This window comes from Cyanistes caeruleus, chromosome 11, assembly GCF_971803275.1.
Source record: "Cyanistes caeruleus chromosome 11, bCyaCae1.hap1.1, whole genome shotgun sequence".
NCBI lineage: Eukaryota > Metazoa > Chordata > Aves > Passeriformes > Paridae > Cyanistes > Cyanistes caeruleus.
The window spans coordinates 10,717,022-10,734,042 of record NC_141711.1 but is presented as its reverse complement, the minus strand read 5'-3'; the positions used below and the strand labels follow the sequence as shown (position 1 = coordinate 10,734,042).

Sequence of the window (17,021 nt, the reverse complement as noted above, 5' to 3'; positions counted from 1 at the left end):
TTCCCTTGAATTAGTGTGGAGCCAAAGTGACATCCAATGGCTGGTTAGGCTCATCAAACTGGCTGTTCTCTACAGCTATCCCAGGGGATGGAGCCCAGGTGGCCATTTGCCAATGGAAAAAGATAACTACTAATTCCAGGCACGTATCATCCTGCTGAATTTATCACATCTGCAGTTCAGGTACTTTTAGACTTCCTGATGTCATAATACTCCTTTATACAAGAGCTTTCAGGGAAAGCTCCCAAATATGCATTAGACAGAGATGTAATAAGACAGGTCCTGTATATTAAAGAGCTACTGCCAGCTCAAATTCAGTCCCAAATTTAAGGTTGAAATGAATGAACTATTATAAAGCCTGACACCATCAGAAACATTCTTGTACTACTCAGATTTTGGACAGAAGTCGGAAGAAAAATTGTGGGGGTGCTATTTCTTTAGGGGAAAGCAAGTGCCACCTGCAGGGCCCGCAGACAGGGCTGTAAAGTGACAATCGAAGAGCCAAGCGCTGATAAACATGAGACGAGTACTGAGCCTCATCCCCCACGCTGAGAGAAATAGAAAATGCAAACAAAGGGGTAGAAAGAGTGGAGAGCAAATTGGTTTTCAAAAACTCTTCCTGTTTCAGTCATCTCAGGTACTGCTGGATGCAGAGTCCCAGAAGCGTGGTGATGGTTTTTAAGTGGACAAGGTCCCCTGTGTTCCAGCTGCCTGTGTCAGGACAGCGAATTATTATTGCAAGGTCACTGATACACTTTGTCATACGCTGGGCAGGGGCCTTGCTTGCTAAGAAAGGGCAGTTTTAAGTCAGATGGACAAGGCTAAAGAGCTGTGCAAAAGCTGACACTGAGAAACAGAGATGGATACCAGCAGTGCAGAGGTTGTTATCCCCACAGGGGGCTGGGAAGGGAACAGAGCTTTGTCTGTCCCATTTAGGAGATACCTCAAATGAGTCTCCTTGCTGGGTCCTGATGCTGGGAATTCTAAGGGGCCTCTGACTTTGCAAAGCATGGTGGAGGGGTGGGAAGGGCAGCAAGGGCTGGGGGAGCTGAGCTGTGTGTGACACAGCTCCACAGTGAGCCCTGGGAGCAAGGACAGGGCTCCATGCTTGGCATTAAATGATGGAGGAGGCAGGGTGGGCTGGCAGGAGATGGCTCCTCTCTGCTGTTATTGAGCGTCTGCTCAGCAGGACTAAATGATCTCCTGGCATTTAAATAGTAAATATCAGTAAATCATCTGGAGGTGTGCCCATCCCAGGCCTGATGAATGCCTGCTGGTGAGAGCTATGCTCAGGGCCACCTGCACTGGCAGCTCCCACTGCCCAGTCTCCCTGCCACACACACACAGAGCATGAAGGCTGCACATGAGCAGATCGTGAAGGCTACTTGCACTGACATTTCCTTCAAGAAAGAGTGGAGAAAAGCCCTCAGTCCCACAAATTCAGCACTAAAACATCTGTTTCAGCACAAACCACAAGGACCTTGGTGCTGGAAACACGTATTTGTCCGCAAAATCAAAACCTTTCAAAACCATGTGTCATTGACTGATCAGCCTGATTTGCTGGGCTTTCTTTTGTGAAGGCCAAGCTGGAGGTGAGAGTTTTGATTTCCTTTTTGAGCTGGGGAAGAGTTTCTTTCCCAGCAGTAGTCTGCCTGGCCACCTGTACCAAACCTTGCAGCTCACAGCTATGCCATGAGAGCTGATTACACCTTGGCTGACCTGCCTTGACATTTAGTTGTTTAGTGGAGCCAGCTCTTTGTTTACAGTAGAGAGAGCTCGTTTGTCTGACCCTATCAGGGATTGGAAGGGCAGCTAATATTGACTAATGTCAAGTGGCTCTGGTGTACAAAAATGGGGTCTCCTGAGGCCCCCCTGCCATTAGCAGTACTCACAACTGGGGCCAGCAACGTTACAGGTTTTCATTAGCAGGAGTGTTTTTCGTAAGGAAAAACTTTGATAGAGATCCAAACTGAAGTGCAGAAGGTAAGGATGCTTGGCAGGGCTCTTAGAAGAGAAAAACTGGAAGCAGCTGGTATTCAACACCCACCAAGAGCTTAAAATGGCCATTCCTTGGTTCCTGTGTCTCGTTGAATTCAGGCAGCTGTTGGGGGTACCAGTAGCACTGCAAATCAAGGCTGTGACTGGCAGCTGTAGCACAATAGTTGCCATATGCAGCATGAAAAATGAACCTGCTCCCTGGATAGCCATCCCCCTGAAAGAGCAGAAGCCCAGTCCTCTGTGGCCAGGGGAACCACGCTGAGCAACTGGCATATGAAGGCTCTGCTTTTACTTAGCTAACTAATTTTAATTTCACAGCTGGGGATTCTTATTATAGCAGAAATCATTCCACATCTCTGTCACTGTGTGGTCGGATGATGATCTGGTGTGTGGGATCTTATGTTTAGACCTCAGCTTCACTGTCTTTCCTGGAGAGCTGAATTTCCTCTTGGTGAAAGTGCCATAAATCCATGAAAATGCAAATGCTCCAAGGGCTGTGCTGATTTACTTCAGGCAAGTTGCTGGTTCAGTTTTCTATTTTATGCTCTGGAGATATTTTTACTCTGTATCTCTACTGTGGCCTTTAAGCAAATCCAGTTTTAAACTCCTCACTGCAGGGCTCTTCCTAGTTATGCCCCTCAATTGAAATCACAGTTGGTGATGGTGCTACAGGGTTTTCCCATCATAGGTGATTTTGAGGGTAGCTCCCCTAGAACATGGTGTGCAGTTGTGGGAAATCTTAGCTACCCCTTTTGGCTTTTATCAGTCTTTTTTCAAGTATATGATGGCTTTATTTCTCCAGGATAGAAAGACACCCATCTGATTTGTCTGGAAAAGCATTCAGCCAAGATAAAGCACAAAAAAATACCAAGAAAAGTCTGACCTTCTCCTGGCCAGTTCCTTTCAGTTCCCTTGGTAACCATCACCTTGACGTTGTGGTATTCAGACAACTTCTTAACTTTTTGGAGAATATAACAAGGAGCTGCTCAGGCAGGGTCAGCAGGAACTGGGAAATGTGTTTCCTTTGCTCCCTGGAAAGAGGCAAGGTGTCAGGCAGGGAGGTGACTGGTATGGGGCAGGCTGCTATTCCCTCCTCCAGGGACTGTGAGCTGGTTTTGGGGAGGTATGAGAACGGCAAAGGTGTTTTCTGTCTTCCTTCTCGATTCCTCTCTTGCATACCTGGCTGTGAGGATGAAACCTGGATTGGGCCAGCTCCTTGGCATTTCTCAGTTGAGCACTCTGGGGAAAGCTTTACCCTTTGAGAGAAATGCTGTTCCCTACCCCTGCAGTGGCTCCTTGCTGGGGACGATTTCTGCGTGGTGGTCGCTCCCCACACTGCTCTGCAGCCAGGGCAGCACACAGACATTTCTGCCAGGGGAGGATGGGGTGGGCTCCCAGGCCCAGTGCTGTGGCAGAAGTGGTGCTGTTCATTGGGAAGCCTGGGAAACTAAAATGGCCTTTGAAATCTGGCACTGCTCCTTGAACCATTTTGGATCAGTTTCTTCCCAGCTGTTGCTGTGCACCAAAGCATTGCAGCACAATCCTGCACTCACTCAGCACCTCCAGGAAGGCCTCCCAGGAGGACAGTAATTTTCATGTGCAATTGCTTTTTTGTGTCAGTCTGGGAATACATGTGTAACTCCCTTCACTTCCTTGCCTCAGGAGAGACCAGAAGACAGGTCAGCATTGCTGAGTTGGCCAGCTCACAGAGAGGTCCTGTTACATCCAGAGAGTATCCTACCCAGCCAGTGTGCAGAGTGGGTATCTTCCAACTGCTTCAAGACAGGGATGCAATGGAAACATCTTGTCAAGATGACAGCCAGGGATCCTCCATTTGGCATTGGAATATACAGGCAGCAGCCCACGGTTGCCAGTTCCTGCTGCCTTGTGTCCTCCATGCATATTTAAAGCACACGCCTGCACAAAACTCTACCCTTGTCACTGCAGATATACAATACATATAAAATGTACTCCTGTATTTATTCATAGGTACATGCTCATTTATCAAAGAGGCAATCTCTGTTGGCATCAATATAATAAAGGGTCTCTCAGAGCACTACTGCCAGGAGCCCTTTTTCCCCAGGGAATGTCGTGCTGCCATGAACATGACAACAAGTCAACATGGGATAATGCTGCATCAGAGGGCAGTAATTCTGGGGACACAAAGGGTGTTGTAAGTGCAGGTTAAGGGACATGGAAAACAGTGCAAGTGCAGTGACTTTCATTTCTCCCTTGGGGAAGTTAAATACTAGTCATCCTCTCTGTTTTGTACATGACTGAAGGCAGGTAGGGCATGGAGGAGGTAAGTGACATTCCCCCTGACTAGATACAACTGTTGATAACCAAGGAAAATAAAACCTGTGTTTGAGCTGCTCCCATGTCCTGGGCTCCATTCATTGCACCAGCTTAGCACCTTTGGGAGCTGGCCTGGTCAGAGGAACAGCCAGACATTATCAAACTTCAAACTGAAAGCTGTGTGATCAGGTTTGCTTGTACACGTATGCTTGTGCTGGATTCATTTTTGGTGTCCTCTGCTTTCTTTGGCTGGGGGACTGTGAACACCCTTAGGGCTGAGGAAGATGGTAAACCAGTGCTGTGCTTGGTATTCCTCAAACAATAACTCTTCACTCAAGGAGTCAGTGTGATCATGTGCATCAGCCTGGCGTGAACTGCTTGATTCCAGCTCCTGTGTTTAAAGGAGGCCTCAGATTCCTGCCCAGCTACACAGAGACCCTTTATCTGCTCTACAGCCATTTTAATGCTGTGGATGATTTATGGTTTCATGAAGAAAAACACACAGAATGCCTGCATTCCCATGTCTGTGAGGAGGTCTGCTTCCCATTTGTCACTAGAATTCACCACTTGGGAGTCTGCTTGGATGATTATCTCCTGACAATGAGGTATTGGCTGTGGTCTGGGATTGCTTCCCTGTATTTACACTATGGTCATAACCATGAGGTTTTTCACAATTTCTTTTTGATTCCTCAAAATTTGGTCAAGTGTTAGGTCTTAGTGAAAACGGTTACAGATCTTGACACTTCATAAACATGAATGAGAATGACAATTTGGATTATTTGGGTTGGTAAGGATGTGCAATGATTCCTTTGTCCTTCCCCAAAGTTACTCTTTGAGACATGAAAACCCTTTTTTCCCATCTCTGGTTATGTTTATACTGCCTTGTTGAAGCAAAACTGTTCCTCTTAAGTGTTCTGTGGCCTTTGATGCTGCAAGATGTGAGAATCTTAGTCACTTGGGGCACTCATCCTGAGAATACCTTTGTGAGGTGGTACAATGCCATTGTTTCCCCCTATTTACAGAGGGAGAACAACACACCAATGGTTTCATGAGGCACTTGGGACAGTGCAGATTTAACCTGGTCACCTGTAAGTCATTGTGTTTTGCTGGCTGGATGTCTGCAAGGCATCTTACTTTCCCGAATGTAAGTGGTTCTATGACACAATAAAGTGTTTTGGTGATGGTTCCTGTGGTATCCTCCTATGGACCTGGCATGAATTATGAACTGCAGCTGACAGAAGACCATTTTGAAGCTGCTCTCAGCTGGCAAAGCTTAGAAAAGCATTCATATGGACTAGCCCACTCACTGTGGGCAAGCTCTGGAGATGGAAGGAGTTTTTCCCTCTTCCCCATCATGGTGAGAAGTGCATCACATCCTGGCAGAGCAGCAACATCCCAGTGCCAGCCAACTACCACAGAGCAAATGGCATGTGGTGTCAAGGAATGCTTTCAAACAGCTGGCTGGCAGAAGAGAATTCATCCAGATGAGTCTGAAAATTTATATGCACAGCTGATTTTGCTGGAAAGCAGAACTAGCATGGGAATAGCTCACAAAGTGGGGATGCAGGGGAATCTTCAACTACGGCTTTTATCTATCAAACAATTCAATCAGCTTGGGTGCAGCATGAAAGAGCAGCATGCACTGAAGCAAGGAGGGGGAAGGGGACTTCTTTTGCCTCTATTTATATACCTGAGAAGCTGCCCTAGCAATGAATAATTGCAAATAATAATCATAATATCAAAACCAGAAAGGGCAAAGAAAGAGCAGCTCCCTCCCTCCCCCTCTCTGGTGCTGGTGTTTGAGATGTCACTCAGATATGAAGCTGAGCCTGTTTCCAATGGAAGGAGGCTGGCAGTCAGTGTATCTTTATCACAATCTCTTTCATGCTCTGATGAGCTCTCTACCCCGTGCAGGAGCAGCAGCAGCAGCACAGACAGAGATGCCAACCTGTCTCTGAGCAAACAGAAAGACTTGGGCTGAAGCCTTAGGTAATTCGAAGGAGACCCCTTGTGTGTTTTTCCAAAGTTGGCTGCTGGCTATTTTTTATTTCCCCCCCTCTGCTTTTCCCTAAGGCATGCAATGGCCTGTGCCATTCTCCAGCTAAAAGGTCATTGATTTTTTGGAAGAATTATCAGGTTCATCATCTTCTGCAGATTATAACGAACAGTATCCTTTTTCTGCTTCCTGCAATCTCAGCACTGGTGTCTGAGCTTGGAAAGGAAGCTTGAAAGCACAGTTTGTTTTTAACACTGGAGAAACAGTTCCATGCTCTGGTGGGGTGTTGCAGGGAGGTCTCTGGTCTGCTACAGGAGTCAGAAATCTGTTGTGTTCATGTGCTGACTCACTCTAACTCTGCCTCTCTGGGCCAAGGGAATGGCCACTCAACCCACCATGTTTAAACCATTTCCCTTTTCATTTTTTGGCCAGGTGAAAGGAGCAGCTCTGGGCAGAAATTCTGGACCCATCCTTTGTTAAAGCACATTTAAAGGCGAGCTTTGAACCCTGTGACCACCAGCTAAGTACACCCTCATTGCACCACTGGGAGATGCCCCTCCTTGGCAGAAGAGACCTGGAGGAGGGTATGAGCTGTGGTTTTCAATCTGTGCTCTGAGACTTGCAATGGGGACAGAGAGGGAACAGCCTCCCTTGAGCATGACAGTGGCTTCAAAAGGAAGGATTACTGAGACAGTTCAGTGGCAAAGGCAATCCAACTATAAGGAGAAATCACATCCTACAGGAACGAGACTGGACCTGTCCCTCTTCCCTCAACAAAAGGTTTTCTGAATTTCACCCCATTTCATCAGTGTGAAATTTCTGCTCTGGTTTTGGAGGAACTGGAATCAAAGGCCATGACTTCAAATGATGCTGAGATGATGTTGATCATACACTGGGACCTGAGAGGAGGAACTCTCACTGAAACTCACTGAACTGAGAGCTGGGATCGAGGTGCATAACTCCAAGTCCTTTTTTTATCTGAAGACCCCTATCCACTCTTTTTGTTTTTCCACATCAGTGATTAGTCAACAACTTGAGGAGAGATTAATTAGAAACTTCTGTAATGACTTCTTTATCTTTCGTCCTTTCAGGTTTCTGTCCCTGAATCTCTCCTGAAGTCCCCACATCCCTGGCATTGAGCACAATGTGATGACTGCACAGAGCAGCTCTCTGAGAGGATTTCATTTTGGCTGAAACAGGATATGTGGAGGGAGGCAGGGCAATGGGGGAACAGGGCTGAAGGAGAATTAGTTGACAAGGAGAAGCATGTGAAAGAAAACAAGGAGCACTTGGGACTCTGGATGAAAAGTAGTTCATCCCTTCTCAGCCCATTAATAAGTTAATAACTTATCAGAGATTAACTTAACACCTTGAGGCACAGAAGACATTGCCTTGTTCTCACATTAGCTTGGCTCTATTGTAATTCCTTTATCTTACCTTTTTTCCCCCTCAGCTATTGCATACTCACCTGGGGCCACACTAATATAACAGCATAAGATTCAATTACAAAAGACTACAATAAGAGTGCAAAATTCTCTTCCTGACATGCTGAATCAGTGCTCATAAGCATTAATTATTGAGTGGCTAGCGGAATTATTTTAAGTTGTAGTGGAGAAAGGAATAAACCCTATGGTTTCCCCTGTGCACAGAGCAACAATTCTCCCACTGGGATGTCCATGGCTTTACCAGCTCTTGGGGCAAGGCACAGGCAGGAGGGGCAGGGATGGGACTGGAGGAGCCAGGAAAAGATGAGATGTTGAGAAGGAAAGGAGGGGAAAAGAGAAGAGTGCCAAGCTGGCACAGTCCCCTCCTGAGGAAGAAGAGCCCCAGGGATGTTTGGCACTTTTTATTTCCCTTGGTGTAAGCACAAGCCTTTTCATCACAAAGGAGAGGAGGGGGCCCATGTGAGGGGAAAGATAAAAGTCTGGCCACCGGGTCTCTGCTCTGCCTGGATGGGGAATATTCTTATCAGCACATTTGATGTCTTCCTGAGAGCCTCAGCATTGTGTCCAGCACTCAAACATCCCTGTCCCTATCACCAGAGCTGCCACTACCTCAAGCTTATCTCTTTGTTACAGGAGCCTCCATCTCTGGAGTACCTAAGCACATTTTACATGGTATCAACACAGAGAACAAAGTAGCTCGTCCTTTCACTGCCAGCTTCAGAGAAGCTGGGGTTTGAGGGGACCGTGGAGATTCAGCTCTTCCTTATCTGGCAAGGTGCTTTCAGACTGGGACTTTGAGGCAGAGCAATGGGAGATGCTTATGCTGCTGCTCTTGATTTTGTGAACCAGGAGATGATGCCAGGATTTAGATAGGTTAAAGCCCCTTCCTTTCTCCACACAAAGTCATGGAGTGTAACATCTGTCAGTATCTCCTCATTTTCAGCTACAGATGGGTTAGATACACTAGAGCAAATGGAATATTTTTGCTGCACAGATCCAATATTTGCTTCCAGATTTCTTGGAGCAAATATAAAGAAAAAGCAGAGCTCAGGGCATGGGTTTGCTTGGGATATCCCAGCAGAGAGAAAGGGTTGTCCAGTTATTTCAGCTGGAGCTACTCTAGGCTCACAGATGCCACTACAGAGTTACGTTACGATGACAAACACCAGATGCAATTCCCTCATCCCTCTGTCATGACTCTCCTTTTCTATATTTAAACGTACATATTCTGTGGGGATGAAGACTTGGCTTCTGAAAATGTGCAAAATTCTGCTGCCCCACAGGGTTTTAGTCTTGTGTTCAGATGCACCGTGACAAAATAAACACCGTGTGTGCGAGAGGGAGTGAAGAGGATGACATCAGGATTACAAGCAGTGTCAAAGGAGACAGACTTGCCTTTCACAGGCGATATTTGCATGTGTAACACAGGCTCCAAAGACTTCTATCGCCTCCCTCCTTTGCCAGCGCTGTGTGTTATGCATTAAACATATGGCTCCACTTAAACCAGGGGCCAGGCTCCCTGCGTGGGGCGAGCGATTGCTGCGGTCGCCCCTCGTCCTCTGCGGATGGGGAAGTTTGGCAGAGACGGTGAGCAGGGAGGAGAGATGGAATTCCATTAGTCAGCGATGGCATGGGAGCTCGTAATCCGATCCTGCCCACAAATGTCACACCCTGCGCTCACTGGAAAGGGAAGCAGAGGCAGCAAGACCTAACAGACCCAGGGCTGACACCATCATCCATTCTGGGCTTTATCCAAAAATGACAAAGCTTGTTTAATCAGGAGTCAGAGATCTTAGAGGCCAAAGATCAGCTAAAGCTGCTTTTTCATGGGCAGGATAGATGACACTCTGTAATACCTTTAATTGGACTAAAACATGAAATTGCATGTTACATGCTTGTGCTCACATCTGGAGGGATGTGATTTAGAATCATATAATCAAATGTGTGTTGGTGAAAGACAGCATGACATGCCTGCTCTCCGTTCACAGCAGAGGCAGTGCAAAGGGACCTTCACCCTCCACCCTGCTAGATAACAACCCACACTGATGAGCTTGCTGAACATTCATGACCTCATCTTTCCTGTGATCTCTGCTGATGCAGATACAGTGCAGTGTCTTCTGGTTTTATTTTATTATTTTATTTTATTTTATTTTATTTTATTTTATTTTATTTTATTTTATTTTATTTTATTTTATTTTATTTTATTTTATTTTATTTTATTTTATTTTATTTTATTTTATTTTATTTTATTTTATTTTATTTTATTTATTTTATTTTATTTTATTTTATTTTATTTTATTTTATTTTATTTTATTTTATTTTATTTTATTTTATTTTATTTTATTTTATTTTATTTTATTTTATTTTATTTTATTTTATTTTATTTTACCTATCTATAAACTTATGTTACACAGGACCTAGCAGGTGATGGCTATTTCTCTTTGCACCTTGGGAGATGAACTAGATTTTGTCTGATATCTAAAAATGAAAGGGTCTACATCTCATTTCTTATTCCCTGAGGCATTGATTTTGGTATTCTATAAAGTTATGGATTTGAGTGGAGATTGCTCTGATGTTCTTACCCATTGCCCCAGTAGCAGAGAAAACTGCAAGGTGGTGACCATTAGTGCAACAAATCAAAAATGCCTCTGCAAGCAAGTCACTGTAAGTACAAATGGCTCCCACCTCTCCCTTCCTCCTCCTTTTCTTCCTCTCTTCCCAGTTCCCGCCTCTCTCTCCTTAAAGAAGTTGCAAGGCTTTGTGTTTAATTAAGACATATTGTCCAACCAATTGGGAAGCAGGAAATAACAAGAGATGTTTTACAAATAGGAACAATTCTTGTTCATTATCCCTTAATTGAGGCAACAAAAAGGTGCTGGAAAACATCCATCAGATGCACATTCATGTACATCATCAGAGAGGATTGGATTTAGGAACTCACAAAAGCGACGTCAAATGTTCCAATCAAGAGTTATACAGGCAACAGGGAAACAAAGAATTGGAGACACAAATACATCAGAATTAGCCCAAATGCAGATTAAATGCTTCTGGAAAACACATTCCCTGGCTCTCTTCCAGGATTTTCTTATTTCACACTCCTGTCATTTCTAGCTGTGATGTGGAAGTCAGTGTTCCCTGCCCTCCTCTGCTGGCCTTCTTCAGGGAGAAGGAGTCGTGCTGGAGGGTGTGAGAGACGCCTGTTGTGAAGACACTGCAGGCTGTCACCCCAGCTTGGACTTGGGGTACTCTGAGGATGACACTTGGTGTAACTTCTCCATCCTTGTTCCTTCACATTTCGAAGTTTGGCTGCTTTGCTAAGCCACTGTTCTTGAGCAGAAGAGATAAATAGCGCAAGAGATATAATAACAACTCTCCTGCTGAGGGAAATATTTTGATCCTGGAAGGCCAGGAAATCCTGTTACCCATTTAAGTATGCATTCTAAATCTTGCTTGGCCTGCTTTTGAGCTCATTTGCACTCTAATACTTGGACCTGCAGACCGAGCTTTTATTCCTACAGGTCTGTTAGACTCAAGTTCTCTGTCTTGTCATTTTTAAAAGGTGCTTTGAGTTTTAAATGAGGGACAAAATATGCCAAGGACCCTCAAGATATCTACTGAAATGTAAGCTCACCTCAGTGCTTCCTGGAAAAAAGCTATCTCCAGGAAAAATTGCATCACACCTCATTGGACAGTAGTAATAGACCCAAACATGACAGGATATTGTTAAAAATGCTCCTGATCAGTACCCACAGCTGTTGAGCTAATTATTCTCACTGTCTTGTCATAGACACTTATATGGTCTACAGGGCACCTGAGCATCTCACAATGTTTAGTATTGTTCTCTTCACATGCTTCTGAGAGACACATCTCCACCATCACCTCCTCCTCTCATTCATCCCCCATGGGATGACCTGGGATGAGGTGGTTGGGTGTCAATTCCAGTTCTGTGCACTGTGGTGTTTTCCCTAGAACAACACTCATCTCACCAACTTTATCTACCCCAGCTTAAGACATGGAATTTAAGATCCCACCATTGATGGAAGGAGGTAGGAAGCACCAGAGGTCAATTATACTCATCTGAAGGTGGGGAGCCTCAAGTGGGCTAAATTCACATGTGTTTGTGGAGAGTGAGCCCAGGGATAAGCATCCCAAGCTGGACCATGCTATGGAACCACTATGATGCAATGGGAGCATGGCCTTAGGCTTTATGAAACCATGTGTGGTGGCAAACCACCCCTCCAGCAACCTGGGGATGGCTGGGAAGAACCTGAACCCAAACCTGAGGATGTCCTTCAGAGATACTCTTTGAGCTTCAAAGCTGAAGAAGGAAGCCTGCCAGTCCACTGCTGAGCTCTAAATGAGACCATTCAATACCAAGGGGAGGTTTTCCTCCTTGGTAGGATGGTGCAGGAGTCTGCCTGTGTGTCCTGTTTTTGATGGGAGTTCTGTGGACTGGATTTGTCTTTGCCTTCAGTGAGAAATTGTCCCATGATTTTCCCTTGCACATCCTCCTGCAGATGCAATTCCTGTGTCATTCTCCCCTGTCATCCCCATAAGCCCTCAGTGCCTTGGTTTGAAATCCCCACTTCTGACCATGGAAAGTGTTTGTATTGTAGCTGGCATTTGTTGATTTTCTTTAGGTGGCTCAGGGCTGTAGGCATTCCTCATTACTTTTTTATTAGCCAATTTGAATACTCATTTAGCCTCACTAAGCGTGCAATGCCTTTTAATTCCTCCTTCAGAGGCCTTTGTGTAGAGCCTGTTCTTGGTGCTCAGTAATAACAGAGGATCCCACCAATGCAACTGAGGTGAGAACGATAACTCATGGAACAAACCCATCAGTCTGGGCTCGTTTCATGCAGGTGACAAGGCTGAGGACTCTTTTTGTTTTGCTGTTTCCTTTCCTGTGCAATGGGACTGCCAGAAATCACAGCAGTACAAGACGTGGCAGGCTGACACAGTATGTTGCACCGGACAAACAGGTCTCCAAAATACTTTTCAAAATTAAATAATTAAAGTGGCAAGACCATAAACAATATAAATTATGGAAGTGGTAATGTGGTAATGAGTAATAATTTAAGTCATACAGCTATAAGGCTAATAAGAGCTAGAAAAAAGATTACCATAACCATTACATATTTTAAAAAACGATCAGAAGAGAAATATTATGTTTTGACATCCAGCTCTTGTGCACTGCTTTGGACCTGCTTTGCAGGTATGCTGCATATCCAACACAGACAACACAGACAAATTTTTTCTAAACTCAGATCAGGTAAGTAGGATGGGAATAGATGGTGGGATGAGAATTGGTCCTGTTATTTCTCAGGTTGCAAGGCCGAGTAAAAATCCACGTCTCAGGGATAGATAGTCACTGTGCAATATAGCCACCTTTGAAGGTAGAGGGTTGGTTGGGATTCTTCACTGCCCCTGGAAGGCTCTGGAGCCATTGCTGGGGTGGCAAAGGAGGGAACACAAGCACCATGGCTGTCTGAGCTGTGTTGTTGTGAGCAGGTACAAACCCTTGGTCTCTCTGCCCATTAGTCCGGCAGTTTGCTCAAGCGCTAAATCCAGTTCCACACAAAAAAGGTACATTCTGCTGCTTTTTCAAGTGTCTTGGATTCTATTGTGTACAAATTTCCAAATGAACTGCTTGAGTGTTGACTAATGCTGCAGCCTGCAGTCAAGGTAAGAGCCCATTTATTTATCGGCTCTTCAAGGACAAGAAGAAGCTGTATTTGTACAATCCTCCAGCACACAGCCTAACAAACAGTTACCTGCCTCAGCCACGTTTCAGGAGGACGATATATGAGACCCTCAAGGAAAATACACAGCTCAGCCATCGTCTGCTGGCAGGAAGGTCATGCGGCGCCACCGGCTCCTGATGATGGCAGAACTGCAAATGTATAAAGAAGGATTTTTTTCCTGCACCATCAGTTTGATTGGATGTGTGTCCAGGAGGTTACTCAGGACATCTAGCTGGAACTGGCTGGGAGCAGACAGTCCCGGCTGCCGTGTGTGCGCAGCACCCACTCGTTTAAATGAGGCTGTGTGTTTTCAATCGATGGGACTGTCTGATCCCTGGATGCTGGGGAGCTCTCTTTTTCTATTTCCTGCTGATATTTACTTCAAAGGTGCATGACCACACAGATCACTTTAATAACAGGAGCCCAAAAGAAGAATTAATAAAACTCTGAGTGTGTTTTATCCTGAGATCTCACAGTGCTTGACAAAGGAAAAGCACCATCAGTTCTTTTTATATGGGGGCAGAAAGAGGTGAAATGATTTATTTATCCACATTCATGCAGTGAATTGGTGGTAAAGCAGTGAGCTGGACCTCTCCAGCTGTGCTTTGAGGCTTCCTATAACGTCCATTGGAACAGTCCTAAAGCATTTATCCTTCAAGAATGCGTCTTGCCCCTGCTGCTTTGTGCGGAAATTAGCCCTGTGAAGAAAAGTTCAGCTTTGTGGTGGCCTGGGCTAGAGCAGGAAAACTGCAGAGTTCTGGTGTCCTAGAGCACATAGATGCAAACTCACGGTCAAAAAGGTAGAAAAGACACACAGCAAGGGCACTCATGAAATGGGCACAGGGGAGCATGAGATGTCTGGTGGATCTGTGATGGAAAGCCGCTTATTCAAATTCACTGCTGCGATGTTTAGAGGTTGCATTGGCTTGCCCAGTGGATATGCCCTTGGTGACAGTCAGAGGCCAGGGCTTCTGCTCAGCTGGAGAGGCAGCTGGGTGCTCTCCTAGCCCCAAGGTCCTTGGAGGCTTCAAGCAGACGTGAGCAAAGAGCCTTTCTGCCACGTCTGTGACATTTTTCTGCATTCACAACACAGTGTGGCTGTCATTAAGGCTACAGGAAAACAGCCACATCAGGGCACATCTAGAGGACAGAGATTGTTGACCACTTGTGCTGAACAGAGCAAAGGTCTGTAATGAAGCCCAGTGGGATGTGGTCCATCTGGCCTCTCAGCATGTTCATCAAAGCCTCGCTCTTCAGGGCAGCACTGAGGGCTGGCTGGGGCTTTGCCCAAGGGGCAGCCCGGGGGAGAGAGTGATCCTGGGGGATGTCTGCCTGCACTGCCCTTTGGCTGCAGCGACCTGTGCACCTCTGGGGGGTGGGAGCTCTGACAGGGCCACAGGGAGACAGGGAAAGACCAGAACTTCCCTGTGCTTTGCATCATCTGGTGAGGATGCACATGCATAGTGACAGCAACTTTGCAGGTGCCCAGCAGACACTGGGAACCTGGGGTGTTTGCCTGGAATATTTATCCACTGCCAAATATTTAATTATGCAGGGAAACATACCACTTAGGCAGAGATGTCTTGGCTTCATTAAAGAAGCTGCAGAAATCATTGTGTTCTCCCCCTGGGCTCTGTGAAAGAAAATCCTGCTGATGGAGTCAATTGAATCTGGAGGGGCCACAGAGCTGTTGAGCCCCAGGTTAGCAGAGGATTTTGAGGCAGACACGCCCGTGCCTGGGCCTTAGAGCACCAATGTAACCAAGCTGCCAGGCTGTTTTAGCAGGTGCCGTGAGCTGATTACAGAATTACAGTTCTCAAAGCAGCCCAGGGCCCTTGCTCCACGTGCCCACAGATTTCATTCCTGCAGATGAGACGGCAATGAATTTGCCATTCATTAACAACAAATAATATCTCTCAATCCATCTTGGGTAAGCGTCATTGTGGAATTGCTCTTTCACTTTCACTTTACAGGGTTCCCTGTGATAAATTTAGCTTGTAAAGGGTGATTAAGACACTTCATTATGTTTTAATGTGTCTTTAGGCCTATGTCTAACAGTAATGCTCATTCTGGATCTCCCTGGAATTTGCAGGCTGTTGCAGTCCAGAAAAGCTTGCATGTGGGGTATGACTCTGGCTGGGCACCACATCAGTGGCCCCTGCCTCATGGTGGGGAACTTCAGGAACCCCAAGATGTGTCTCCACTGCTGGAGACAGTCCAGGTCAGTACATCAGCCAGCTGTGGGTCCCACAGGAGGAGATTAGGTTGGTCATTTCTTCCCCTTATCACCTAGTTTGTCCACCTCAGAGCACAGGTTTGCAGCAACAGTAAGGTCCCAATCAGCTCTGGCTGCCAAAAATTGTGTTTGCCACCAGAATTGGATTTTCTCTCTAACAAGCAGTTACACAGAGCCTTGCGTGGTGAAGCTGGTTCAGCAAAGTGCAAGGGGGTATTTGCATTTGCATCCCAAATTGCAACCCAGAAGCCCTCCATCCCTGATAAACCCTGAAGGTGGCTAATTCCTGTTTGGTGCCTTACTCAGCTGAAAACTTTATCCAGTGACACATAGGCACAGAAGCGCCCTGGTTTGGGAAGGTAGGCAATTATTTCCTGCCTGAAGGGAAAAAGTTCATCCTGTTCTGTGCTTTGTGTTTTCTACAGAGCAGAGCAGCTCTGATCGCTCCCAGGCTTCCTCAGCTGTTTGTCAGTCACCAACTCTCTTCGTGGACTATGTAAGGAGCCCAAGCACCTCATTAAGATGTTTTCAATTGCTCTCTGCAGCCACTTGCATTGCAATGCATTGTGTAAAACCTAAATTAGGCAGTGTGAAAGACTCACAGGAAGATGCCCATGCTTTAAGCATTCTATCTACATGAGAGGGAACATGGTCTGATCCCAGGAAAAACTTCTGCCCCATCACCTGGAGCTCTTTCGCTGCCATCCAGTGCTTGTTTTGTGTGACTGGCCTTTGGGCTCTCACAAGGTAATGGAAGTTATTTCATTCTTCCTGTTCTCTCACTTAACACTTCTGTTGCATAAACTATTCTAGTTTCAGTCTCCCGTCTTTTAGAAATCTGACCACCTATTGTTAAAACATTTTACATGTTCTGAGAAATTTTATACGTTCCATCTTCTTTCCCTTTCTGTTATTTTTGTGGGCACCTTATGAGTACTGAATGTGTTACTGTAGATAACAGCACTGGGAATTAAGTGCTTAGCTGGGAACCCTCGCCCATCCCTTCTCACATAGATTTAGTTTGGAGCAGGATGGCAGCCTTTAGCACAGGCAGACAAGATCTTGCTTGCTGGTTTTTAGGCGAGTATTAGAGCCTTAGGTCCTAAATCAGCCACGACATTCAGACTGGTGAGGGCTGGGAGGCTGTATCCTGTGGAAAGGTTAGTGTTGGGCTAATTCCTGCCGGCAGTTTGAGGTATCTGTGGCAGCCTCCCTCCCTCCCTGCCTTGAATTGCTGCATGGTGTTGCCACATACTGTTAAAGAACAGCATACTGGAAATACAGCAGTGGAGGCATTTCAGAGGCAGGGC

General features: G+C 45.8%; 2 long non-coding RNA genes across 3 annotated transcripts; both read left to right on the top strand.

The window, feature by feature from the left end:
- The first annotated feature begins 5,493 nt into the window (after positions 1-5,493).
- LOC147650999 (uncharacterized) lies at positions 5,494-7,641 on the top strand. The gene is made up of 3 exons (XR_015274972.1): positions 5,494-5,647; positions 6,719-7,237; positions 7,378-7,641. It is a non-coding gene; the product is annotated as an uncharacterized LOC147650999 (long non-coding RNA).
- A 3,907-nt stretch (positions 7,642-11,548) lies between these two features.
- Positions 11,549-12,737, top strand: LOC111934871 (uncharacterized). 2 transcript variants are annotated; one of them, XR_002867463.2, is made up of 3 exons: positions 11,549-11,777; positions 12,474-12,539; positions 12,656-12,737. It is a non-coding gene; the product is annotated as an uncharacterized LOC111934871 (long non-coding RNA). The 2 variants fall into 2 exon arrangements; XR_002867464.2 differs by lacking the exon at positions 11,549-11,777 and adding an exon at positions 11,977-12,204.
- Positions 12,738-17,021: the final 4,284 nt, after the last annotated feature.